This window comes from Bombus affinis, unplaced genomic scaffold (assembly GCF_024516045.1).
Source record: "Bombus affinis isolate iyBomAffi1 unplaced genomic scaffold, iyBomAffi1.2 ctg00000085.1, whole genome shotgun sequence".
NCBI lineage: Eukaryota > Metazoa > Arthropoda > Insecta > Hymenoptera > Apidae > Bombus > Bombus affinis.
In genome coordinates, this window is record NW_026108833.1 from 198,082 (window position 1) to 211,311 (window position 13,230).

At 43.6% G+C, this 13,230-nt stretch overlaps 1 long non-coding RNA gene across 2 annotated transcripts; it reads left to right on the plus strand.

Moving 5' to 3' along the window:
- Positions 1 to 1,530: 1,530 nt before the first annotated feature.
- Positions 1,531 to 8,416, plus strand: LOC126927370 (uncharacterized). 2 transcript variants are annotated; one of them, XR_007715422.1, is made up of 2 exons: positions 1,531 to 1,627; positions 8,378 to 8,416. It is a non-coding gene; the product is annotated as an uncharacterized LOC126927370 (long non-coding RNA). The 2 variants fall into 2 exon arrangements; XR_007715423.1 differs by lacking the exon at positions 8,378 to 8,416 and adding an exon at positions 4,582 to 4,620.
- The last annotated feature ends 4,814 nt before the right edge of the window (positions 8,417 to 13,230 follow it).

The window sequence follows — 13,230 nt, forward strand, 5'->3', positions numbered from 1 at the left end:
TCCGTAATCGCTCAGAAAATTAGGTAATAGCAGGAAATATATGCATGGCAATAGAAGGTATAAGTGTAGCTTGGAAATTGTGATCGTTGCTCGCTCGCTCCGCTCGCGCGTAAAAATCAAGCCCAAGATCATAACCGATCCGACACGTTCCCAAATTTCAAATAAGTCGCCTCCATATCGAATGACGAAAGCAAGGGGGATTGGTTTTATGCTGGGCTATAGTTTTCGAGCGAGCGCAGCGAGCGAGGGACGCGAAAAGGTGTTTCACAAACCAACGGTTTGGCACATGGGGACATTGAAATATTCGAACCAGCCCGAGGAGCCGGAAGAGTTTATCGAATTGCCTACTGACAAAAGTTTAGTGTTTATTAATAGTTTTACATCAATAGTACTATTTCCACTTAGTACAGTGCAATGTGATGTCCGTAATCGCACACAAATTTAGGTAATAACAGGAAATATATGCATGGCAATAAGAGGTATAAGTGTAGCTTGGAAATTGTGATCGTTGCTCGCTCGCTCCGCTCGCTCGTAAAAATCTAACCCAACCTCACAACCGATCCGACACGTTCCCAAATTTGAAATAAGTCGCCTCCATATCGACTGACGATCGCAAGCGGGATTGGTTTTAGATTAGGCTATAGTTTTCGAGCGAGCACGGTGAGCGAGGGTCGCGTAAAAGTGTGTCACAAACCAACGTTTTGGCACATGGGGACATTGAAATGTTCGCACCAGCCCGAGGAGCCGGAAGTCTTTATCCCATTGCCTACTGATAAAAGTTTACAGTTTATCAATAGTTTTACATCAATAGTACTATTTCCACTTAGTACAGTGCAATGTGATGTCCGTAATCGCTCACAAATTTAGGTAATAACAGGAAATATATGCATGGCAATAAGAGGTATAAGTGTAGCTTGGAAATTGTGATCGTTGCTCGCTCGCTCCGCTCGCTCGTAAAAATCTAACCCAACCTCACAACCGATCCGACACGTTCCCAAATTTGAAATAAGTCGCCAATATATCGTATATCGAACGCAAGGGGGTATGGTTTGGTTAGGCTATAGTTTTCGAGCGAGCACGGCGAGCGAGAGTCGCGTAAATGTGTGTCACAAACCAACGGTTTGGCACATGGGGACATTGAAATATTCGCACCAGCCCGAGGAGCCAGAAGTGTTTATCGAATAGCCTACTGACAAAAGTTTACAGTTTATCAATAGTTTCACATAATTAGTAATATTTCCACACTCTACAGTGCAACATGATGTCCGTAATCGCTCAGAAAATTAGGTAATAGCAGGAAATATATGCATGGCAATAGAAGGTATAAGTGTAGCTTGGAAATTGTGATCGTTGCTCGCTCGCTCCGCTCGCGCGTAAAAATCAAGCCCAAGATCATAACCGATCCGACACGTTCCCAAATTTCAAATAAGTCGCCTCCATATCGAATGACGAAAGCAAGGGGGATTGGTTTTAGATTAGGCTGTAGTCTTCGAGCGAGCGCAGCGATGAAGGGTTGCGTAAAGGTGTGTTACAAACCAACGGTTTGGCACATAGGGACATTGAAATATTCGCACCAGCCCGAGAAGCCCGAAGAGTTTATCGAATTGCCTACTGACAAAAGTTTACAGTTTATCAATAGTTTCACATAAATAGCAACATTTCCACATAGTACAGTGCAATGTGATGTCAGAAATGTCTGACAAAATTAGGCAATAACACGAAATATATGCAAGGCAATATAAGGTATATGTATAGCATTGAAATTGTGATCTTTGCTCGCTCGTTTCCCTCGCTCGTAAAAATCTGGACCAACCTCACAACCGATCCGACACGTTCCCAAATTTGAAATAAGTCGCCAACATATCGTATAACGAACGCAAGAGGGAATGGTTTAGATTAGGCTATAGTTTTCGAGCGAGCACGGCGAGCGAGGGTCGCGTAAAGGTGTGTCACAAACCAACGGTTTGGCACATGGGGACATTGAAATATTCGCACCAGCCCGAGGAGCCGGAAGTCTTTATCCTATTGCCTACAGACAAAAGTTTACAGTTTATCAATAGTTTTACATAAATAGTACTATTTCCACTTAGTACAGTGCAATGTGATGTCCGTAATCGCTCACAAAATTAGGTAATAACAGGAAATATATGCAAGGCAATAGAAGGTATAAGTGTAGCTTGGAAATTGTGATCGTTGCTCGCTCGCTCCGCTCGCTCGTAAAAATCTAGCCCAACCTCACAACCGTTCCGACACGTTAACAAATTTGAAATAAGTCGCCAACATAGCGAATAACGAACGCAAGAAGGAATGGTTTTAGGTTAGGCAGTAGCTTTCGAGCGAGCACGGCGAGCGAGGGACGCGTAAAGGTGTGTCACAAACCAACGGTTTGGCACATGGGGACATTGAAATATTCGCACCAGCCCGAGTAGCCGGAAGTGTTTATCGAATGGGCTACTTACAAAAGTTTACAGTTTATCAATAGTTTCACATAAATAGTAATATTTCCACACTGTACAGTGCAACATCATGTCCGTAATCGCTCAGAAAATTAGGTAATAACAGGAAATACATGCATGGCAATAGAAGGTATAAGTGTAGCTTGGAAATTGTGATCGTTGCTCGCTCGCTTCGCTCGCTCGTAAAAATCAAGCCCAACCTCACAACCGATCCGACACGTTCCCAAATTTGAAATAAGTCGCCTCCATATCGAATAACGAACGCAAGCGGGATTGGTTTTAGGTTAGGCTATAGTCTTCGAGCGAGCGCAGCGATCGAGGGTTGCGTAAAGGTGTGTTACAAACCAACGGTTTGGCACATAGGGACATTGAAATATTCGCACCAGCCCGAGGAGCCGGAAGTGTTTATCGAATGGGCTACTTACAAAAGTTTACAGTTTATCAATAGTTTCACATAAATAGTAATATTTCCACACCGTACAGTGCAACATGATGTCCGTAATCGCTCTGAAAATTAGGTAATAACAGGAAATATATGCATGGCAATAGAAGGTATAAGTGTAGCTTGGAAATTGTGATCGTTGCTCGCTCGCTCCGCTCGCTCGTAAAAATCTAGCCCAAGCTCACAACCGATCCCACACATTCCCAAATTTGAAATAAGTCGCCAACATAGCGAATGACGAACGCAAGAGGGAATGATTTTAGGTTAGGCAGTAGCTTTCGAGCGAGCACGGCGAGCGAGGGACGCGTAAAGGTGTTTCACAAACCAACGGTTTGGCACATCGGGACATTGAAATATTCGCACCAGCCCGAGGAGCCGGAAGTCTTTATCCTATTGCCTACAGACAAAAGTTTACAGTTTATCAATAGTTTTACATAAATAGTACTATTTCCACTTAGTACAGTGCAACATCATGTCCGTAATTGCTCAGAAAATTAGGTAATAACAGGAAATACATGCATGGCAATAGAAGGTATAAGTGTAGCATGGAAATTGTGATCGTTGCTCGCACGCTTCGCTCGCTCGTAAAAATCAAGCCCAACCTCACAACCGATCCGACACGTTCCCAAATTTGAAATAAGTCGCCTCCATATCGAATAACGAACGCAAGCGGGATTGGTTTTAGGTTAGGCTATAGTCTTCGAGCGAGCGCAGCGAACGAGGGACGCGAAAAGGAGTGTCACAAACCAACGGTTTGGCACATAGGGACATTGAAATATTCGCACCAGCCCGAGGAGCCGGAAGTGTTTATCGAATGGGCTACTTACAAAAGTTTACAGTTTATCAATAGTTTCACATAAATAGTAATATTTCCACACTGTACAGTGCAACATGATGTCCGTAATCGCTCACAAAATTAGGTAATAACAGGAAATATATGCATGGCAATAGAAGGTATACGTGTAGCTTGGAAATTGTGATCGTTGCTCGCTCGCTCCGCTCGCGCGTAAAAATCTAGCCCAAGATCATAACCGATCCGACACGTTCCCAAATTTCAAATAAGTCGCCTCCATATCGAATGACGAAAGCAAGCGCGATTGGTTTTAGGTTAGGGTATAGTCTTGGAGCGAGCGCAGCGAGCGATGTTCGCGTAAAGGTGTGTCACAATCCAACGGTTTGGCACATAGGGACATTCAAATATTCGCCCCAGCCCGAGGCGCCGGAAGTGTTTATCGAATTGCCTACTTACAAAAGTTTACAGTTTATCAATAGTTTCACGTAAATAGTAATATTTCCACACTGTACAGTGCAACATCATGTCCGTAATCGCTCAGAAAATTAGGTAATAACAGGAAATACATGCATGGCAATAGAAGGTATAAGTGTAGCTTGGAAATTGTGATCGTTGCTCGCTCGCTTCGCTCGCTCGTAAAAATCAAGCCCAACCTCACAACCGATCCGACACGTTCCCAAATTTGAAATAAGTCGCCTCCATATCGAATAACGAACGCAAGCGTGATTGGTTTTAGGTTAGGCTATAGTCTTCGAGCGAGCGCAGCGATCGAGGGTTGCGTAAAGGTGTGTTACAAACCAACGGTTTGGCACATAGGGACATTGAAATATTCGCACCAGCCCGAGGAGCCGGAAGTGTTTATCGAATGGGCTACTTCCAAAAGTTTACAGTTCATCAATAGTTTCACATAAATAGTAATATTTCCACACCGTACAGTGCAACATGATGTCCGTAATCGCTCTGAAAATTAGGTAATAACAGGAAATATATGCATGGCAATAGAAGTTATAAGTGTAGCTTGGAAATTGTGATCGTTGCTCGCTCGCTCCGCTCGCTCGTAAAAATCTATCCCAAGCTCACAACCGATCCCACACATTCCCAAATTTGAAATAAGTCGCCAACATAGCGAATGACGAACGCAAGAGGGAATGGTTTTAGGTTAGGCTATAGCTTTCGAGCGAGCGCAGCGAGCGAGGGACGCGAAAAGGAGTGTCACAAACCAACGGTTTGGCACATAGGGACATTGAAACATTCGCACCAGCCCGAGGAGCGGGAAGTGTTTATCGAATTGCCTACTGACAAAAGTTTACAGTTTATCAATAGTTTCACATAAATAGCAACATTTCCACATAGTACAGTGCAATGTGATGTCAGAAATGTCTGACAAAATTAGGCAATAACACGAAATATATGCAAGGCAATATAAGGTATATGTATAGCTTTGAAGTTGTGATCGTTGCTCGCTCGTTCCCCTCGCTCGTAAAAATCTGGTCCAACCTCACAACCGATCCGACACGTTCCCAAATTTGAAATAAGTCGCCAACATATCGTATAACGAACGCAAGAGGGAATGGTTTAGATTAGGCTATAGTTTTCGAGCGAGCACGGCGAGCGAGGGTCGCGTAAAAGTGTGTCACAAACCAACGGTTTGGCACATGGGGACATTGAAATATTCGCACCAGCCCGAGGAGCCGGAAGTGTTTATCGAATTGCCTACTGACAAAAGTTTACAGTTTATCAATAGTTTCACATAAATAGTACTATTTCCACATAGTACAGTGCAGTGTGATGTCAGAAATATCTGACAAAATTAGGCAATAACACGAAGTATATGCATGGCAATATAAGGTATATGTATAGCTTGGAAATTGTGATCGTTGCTCGCTCGCTCCGCTCGCTCGTAAAAATCTATTCCAACCTCACAACAGATCCCACACATTCCCAAATTTGAAATAAGTCGCCAACATAGCGAATGACGAACGCAAGAGGGAATGGTTTTAGGTTAGGCAGTAGCTTTCGAGCGAGCACGGCGAGCGAGGGACGCGTAAAGGTGTGTTACAAACCAACGGTTTGGCACATAGGGACATTGAAATATTCGCACCAGCCCGAGGAGGCGGAAGTGTTTATCGAATGGGCTACTTACAAAAGTTTACAGTTTATCAATAGTTTCACATAAATAGTAATATTTCCACACCGTACAGAGCAACATGATGTCCGTAATCGCTCTGAAAATTAGGTAATAACAGGAAATATATGCATGGCAATAGAAGGTATAAGTGTAGCTTGGAAATTGTGATCGTTGCTCGCTCGCTCCGCTCGCGCGTAAAAATCTAGCCCAAGATCATAACCGATCCGACACGTTCCCAAATTTCAAATAAGTCGCCTCCATATCGAATAACGAACGCAAGCGGGATTGATTTTAGGTTAGGCTATAGTCTTCGAGCGAGCGCAGCGAGCGAGTGTCGCGTAAAGGTGTGTCACAATCCAACGGTTTGGCACATAGGGACATTCAAATATTCGCACCAGCCCGAGGCGCCGGAAGTGTTTATCGAATTGCCTACTTCCAAAAGTTTACAGTTTATCAATAGTTTCACATAAATAGTAATATTTCCGCACTGTACAGTGCAACATCATGTCCGTAATCGCTCAGAAAATTAGGTAATAACAGGAAATACATGCATGGCAATAGAAGGTATAAGTGTAGCTTGGAAATTGTGATCGTTGCTCGCTCGCTTCGCTCGCTCGTAAAAATCAAGCCCAACCTCACAACCGATCCGACACGTTCCCAAATTTGAAATAAGACGCCAACATAGCGAATAACGAACGCAAGAAGGAATGGTTTTAGGTTAGGCAGTAGCTTTCGAGCGAGCACGGCGAGCGAGGGACGCGTAAAGGTGTTTCACAAACCAACGGTTTGGCACATCGGGACATTGAAATATTCGCACCAGCCCGAGGAGCCGGAAGTCTTTATCCTATTGCCTACAGACAAAAGTTTACAGTTTATCAATAGTTTTACATAAATAGTACTATTTCCACTTAGTACAGTGCAATGTGATGTCCGTAATCGCTCACAAAGTTAGGTAATAACAGGAAATATATACAAGGCAATAGAAGGTATAAGTGTAGCTTGGAAATTGTGATCGTTGCTCGCTCGCTCCGCTCGCTCGTAAAAATCTAGCCCAACTTCACAATCGTTCCGGCACGTTCCCAAATTTGAAATAAGTCGCCAACATAGCGAATAACGAACGCAAGAAGGAATGGTTTTAGGTTAGGCAGTAGCTTTCGAGCGAGCACGGCGAGCGAGGGACGCGTAAAGGTATGTCACAAACCAACGGTTTGGCACATGGGGACATTGAAACATTCGCACCAGCCCGAGGAGCCGGAAGTCTTTATCCTATTGCCTACAGACAAAAGTTTACAGTTTATCCATAGTTTTACATAAATAGTACTATTTCCACTTAGTGCAGTGCAATGTGATGCCGTAATCGCTCACAAAATTAGGTAATAACAGGAAATATATGCAAGGCAATAGAAGGTATAGGTGTAGCTTGGAAATTGTGATCGTTGCTCGCTCGCCCCGCTCGCTAGTAAAAATCTATTCCAACCTCACAACCGATCAGACACGTTCCCAAATTTGAAATAAGACGCCAACATAGCGAATAACGAACGCAAGAAGGAATGGTTTTAGGTTAGGCTATAGCTTTCGAGCGAGCGCAGCGAGCGAGGGACTCGAAAAGGAGTGTCACAAACCAACGGTTTGGCACATAGGGACATTGAAACATTCGCACCAGCCCGAGGAGCGGGAAGTGTTTATCGAATTGCCTACTGACAAAAGTTTACAGTTTATCAATAGTTTCACATAAATAGTAATATTTCCACACTGTACAGTGCAACATGATGTCCGTAGTCGCTCACAAAATTAGGTAATAACAGGAAATATATGCATGGCAATAGAAGGTATACGTGTAGCTTGGAAATTGTGATCGTTGCTCGCTCGCTCCGCTCGCGCGTAAAAATCTAGCACAAGATCATAACCGATCCGTCACGTTCCCAAATTTCAAATAAGTTGCCTCCATATCGAATGACGAATGCAAGCGCGATTGGTTTTAGGTTAGGTTATAGTCTTGGAGCGAGCGCAGCGAGCGAGGGTCGCGTAAAGGTGTGTCACAAACCAACGGTTTGGCACATAGGGACATTGAAATATTCGCACCAGCCCGAGGGGCCGGTAGTGTTTATCGAATGGGCTACTTACAAAAGTTTACAGTTTATCAATAGTTTCACATAAATAGTAATATTTCCACACTGTACAGTGCAACATCATGTCCGTAATCGCTCAGAAAATTAGGTAATAACAGGAAATACATGCATGGCAATAGAAGGTATAAGTGTAGCTTGGAAATTGTGATCGTTGCTCGCTCGCTTCGCTCGCTCGTAAAAATCAAGCCCAACCTCACAACCGATCCGACACGTTCCCAAATTTGAAATGAGTCGCCTCCATATCGAATAACGAACGCAAGCGTGATTGGTTTTGGGTTAGGCTATAGTCTTCGAGCGAGCGCAGCGATCGAGGGTTGCGTAAAGGTGTGTTACAAACCAACGGTTTGGCACATAGGGACATTGAAATATTCGCACCAGCCCGAGGAGCCGGAAGTGTTTATCGAATGGGCTACTTTCAAAAGTTTACAGTTCATCAATAGTTTCACATAAATAGTAATATTTCCACACCGTACAGTGCAACATGATGTCCGTAATCGCTCAGAAAATTAGGTAATAACAGGAAATACATGCATGGCAATAGAAGGTATAAGTGTAGCTTGGAAATTGTGATCGTTGCTCGCTCGCTTCGCTCGCTCGTAAAAATCAAGCCCAACCTCACAACCGATCCGACACGTCCCCAAATTTGAAATAAGTCGCCTCCATATCGAATAACGAACGCAAGCGTGATTGGTTTTAGGTTAGGCTATAGTCTTCGAGCGAGCGCAGCGATCGAGGGTTGCGTAAAGGTGTGTTACAAACCAACGGTTTGGCACATAGGGACATTGAAATATTCGCACCAGCCCGAGGAGCCGGAAGTGTTTATCGAATGGGCTACTTCCAAAAGTTTACAGTTCATCAATAGTTTCACATAAATAGTAATATTTCCACACCGTACAGTGCAACATGATGTCCGTAATCGCTCTGAAAATTAGGTAATAACAGGAAATATATGCATGGCAATAGAAGTTATAAGTGTAGCTTGGAAATTGCGATCGTTGCTCGCTCGCTCCGCTCGCTCGTAAAAATCTATCCCAAGCTCACAACCGATCCCACACATTCCCAAATTTGAAATAAGTCGCCAACATAGCGAATGACGAACGCAAGAGGGAATGGTTTTAGGTTAGGCAGTAGCTTTCGAGCGAGCACGGCGAGCGAGGGACGCGTAAAGGTGTTTCACAAACCAACGGTTTGGCACATCGGGACATTGAAATATTCGCACCAGCCCGAGGAGCCGGAAGTCTTTATCCTATTGCCTACAGACAAAAGTTTACAGTTTATCAATAGTTTTACATAAATAGTACTATTTCCACTTAGTACAGTGCAATGTGATGTCAGTAATCGCTCACAAAGTTAGGTAATAGCAGGAAATATATACAAGGCAATAGAAGGTATAAGTGTAGCTTGGAAATTGTGATCGTTGCTCGCTCGCTCCGCTCGCTCGTAAAAATCTAGCCCATCTTCACAATCGTTCCGACACGTTCCCAAATTTGAAATAAGTCGCCAACATAGTGAATAACGAACGCAAGAAGGAATGGTTTTAGGTTAGGCTATAGCTTTCGAGCGAGCGCAGCGAGCGAGGGACGCGAAAAGGAGTGTCACAAACCAACGGTTTGGCACATAGGGACATTGAAACATTCGCACCAGCCCGAGGAGCGGGAAGTGTTTATAGAATTGCCTACTGACAAAAGTTTACAGTTTATCAATAGTTTCACATAAATAGCAACATTTCCACATAGTACAGTGCAATGTGATGTCAGAAATGTCTGACAAAATTAGGCAATAACACGAAATATATGCAAGGCAATATAAGGTATATGTATAGCTTTGAAGTTGTGATCGTTGCTCGCTCGTTCCCCTCGCTCGTAAAAATCTGGTCCAACCTCACAACCGATCCGACACGTTCCCAAATTTGAAATAAGTCGCCAACATATCGTATAACGAACGCAAGAGGGAATGGTTTAGATTAGGCTATAGTTTTCGAGCGAGCACGGCGAGCGAGGGTCGCGTAAAAGTGTGTCACAAACCAACGGTTTGGCACATGGGGACATTGAAATATTCGCACCAGCCCGAGGAGCCGGAAGTGTTTATCGAATTGCCTACTGACAAAAGTTTACAGTTTATCAATAGTTTCACATAAATAGTACTATTTCCACATAGTACAGTGCAGTGTGATGTCAGAAATATCTGACAAAATTAGGCAATAACACGAAGTATATGCATGGCAATATAAGGTATATGTATAGCTTGGAAATTGTGATCGTTGCTCGCTCGCTCCGCTCGCTCGTAAAAATCTATTCCAACCTCACAACAGATCCGACACGTTCCCAAATTTGAAATAAGTCGCCAATATATCGTATATCGAACGCAAGGGGGTATGGTTTGGTTAGGCTATAGTTTTCGAGCGAGCACGGCGAGCGAGGGACGCGTAAAGGTGTGTCACAAACCAACGGTTTGGCACATGGGGACATTGAAATATTCGCACCAGCCCGAGGAGCCGGAAGTCTTTATCCTATTGCCTACAGACAAAAGTTTACAGTTTATCAATAGTTTTACATAAATAGTACTATTCCACTTAGTACAGTGCAACATCATGTCCGTAGTTGCTCAGAAAATTAGGTAATAACAGGAAATACATGCATGGCAATAGAAGGTATAAGTGTAGCTTGGAAATTGTGATCGTTGCTCGCTCGCTTCGCTCGCTCGTAAAAATCAAGCCCAACCTCACAACCGATCCGACACGTTCCCAAATTTGAAATAAGTCGCCTCCATATCGAATAACGAACGCAAGCGGGATTGGTTTTAGGTTAGGCTATAGTCTTCGAGCGAGCGCAGCGATCGAGGGTTGCGTAAAGGTGTGTTACAAACCAACGGTTTGGCACATAGGGACATTGAAATATTCGCACCAGCCCGAGGAGCCGGAAGTGTTTATCCAATGGGCTACTTACAAAAGTTTACAGTTTATCAATAGTTTCACATAAATAGTAATATTTCCGCACTGTACAGTGCAACATCATGTCCGTAATCGCTCAGAAAATTAGGTAATAACAGGAAATACATGCATGGCAATAGAAGGTATAAGTGTAGCTTGGAAATTGTGATCGTTGCTCGCTCGCTTCGCTCGCTCGTAAAAATCAAGCCCAACCTCACAACCGATCCGACACGTTCCCAAATTTGAAATAAGACGCCAACATAGCGAATAACGAACGCAAGAAGGAATGGTTTTAGGTTAGGCAGTAGCTTTCGAGCGAGCACGGCGAGCGAGGGACGCGTAAAGGTGTTTCACAAACCAACGGTTTGGCACATCGGGACATTGAAATATTCGCACTAGCCCGAGGAGCCGGAAGTCTTTATCCTATTGCCTACAGACAAAAGTTTACAGTTTATCAATAGTTTTACATAAATAGTACTATTTCCACTTAGTACAGTGCAATGTGATGTCCGTAATCGCTCACAAAGTTAGGTAATAACAGGAAATATATACAAGGCAATAGAAGGTATAAGTGTAGCTTGGAAATTGTGATCGTTGCTCGCTCGCTCCGCTCGCTCGTAAAAATCTAGCCCAACTTCACAATCGTTCCGACACGTTCCCAAATTTGAAATAAGTCGCCAACATAGCGAATAACGAACGCAAGAAGGAATGGTTTTAGGTTAGGCAGTAGCTTTCGAGCGAGCACGGCGAGCGAGGGACGCGTAAAGGTATGTCACAAACCAACGGTTTGGCACATGGGGACATTGAAACATTCGCACCAGCCCGAGGAGCCGGAAGTCTTTATCCTATTGCCTACAGACAAAAGTTTACAGTTTATCCATAGTTTTACATAAATAGTACTATTTCCACTTAGTGCAGTGCAATGTGATGCCGTAATCGCTCACAAAATTAGGTAATAACAGGAAATATATGCAAGGCAATAGAAGGTATAGGTGTAGCTTGGAAATTGTGATCGTTGCTCGCTCGCCCCGCTCGCTAGTAAAAATCTATTCCAACCTCACAACCGATCCGACACGTTCCCAAATTTGAAATAAGACACCAACATAGCGAATAACGAACGCAAGAAGGAATGGTTTTAGGTTAGGCTATAGCTTTCGAGCGAGCGCAGCGAGCGAGGGACTCGAAAAGGAGTGTCACAAACCAACGGTTTGGCACATAGGGACATTGAAACATTCGCACCAGCCCGAGGAGCGGGAAGTGTTTATCGAATTGCCTACTGACAAAAGTTTACAGTTTATCAATAGTTTCACATAAATAGTAATATTTCCACACTGTACAGTGCAACATGATGACCGTAGTCGCTCACAAAATTAGGTAATAACAGGAAATATATGCATGGCAATAGAAGGTATACGTGTAGCTTGGAAATTGTGATCGTTGCTCGCTCGCTCCGCTCGCGCGTAAAAATCTAGCACAAGATCATAACCGATCCGTCACGTTCCCAAATTTCAAATAAGTTGCCTCCATATCGAATGACGAATGCAAGCGCGATTGGTTTTAGGTTAGGTTATAGTCTTGGAGCGAGCGCAGCGAGCGAGGGTCGCGTAAAGGTGTGTCACAAACCAACGGTTTGGCACATAAGGACATTGAAATATTCGCACCAGCCCGAGGAGCCGGTAGTGTTTATCGAATGGGCTACTTACAAAAGTTTACAGTTTATCAATAGTTTCACATAAATAGTAATATTTCCACACTGTACAGTGCAACATCATGTCCGTAATCGCTCAGAAAATTAGGTAATAACAGGAAATACATGCATGGCAATAGAAGGTATAAGTGTAGCTTGGAAATTGTGATCGTTGCTCGCTCGCTTCGCTCGCTCGTAAAAATCAAGCCCAACCTCACAACCGATCCGACACGTTCCCAAATTTGAAATAAGTCGCCTCCATATCGAATAACGAACGCAAGCGTGATTGGTTTTGGGTTAGGCTATAGTCTTCGAGCGAGCGCAGCGATCGAGGGTTGCGTAAAGGTGTGTTACAAACCAACGGTTTGGCACATAGGGACATTGAAATATTCGCACCAGCCCGAGGAGCCGGAAGTGTTTATCGAATGGGCTACTTTCAAAAGTTTACAGTTCATCAATAGTTTCACATAAATAGTAATATTTCCACACCGTACAGTGCAACATGATGTCCGTAATCGCTCTGAAAATTAGGTAATAACAGGAAATATATGCATGGCAATAGAAGGTATAAGTGTAGCTTGGAAATTGTGATCGTTGCTCGCTCGCTCCGCTCGCTCGTAAAAATCTATCCCAAGCTCACAACCGATCCCACACATTCCCAAATTT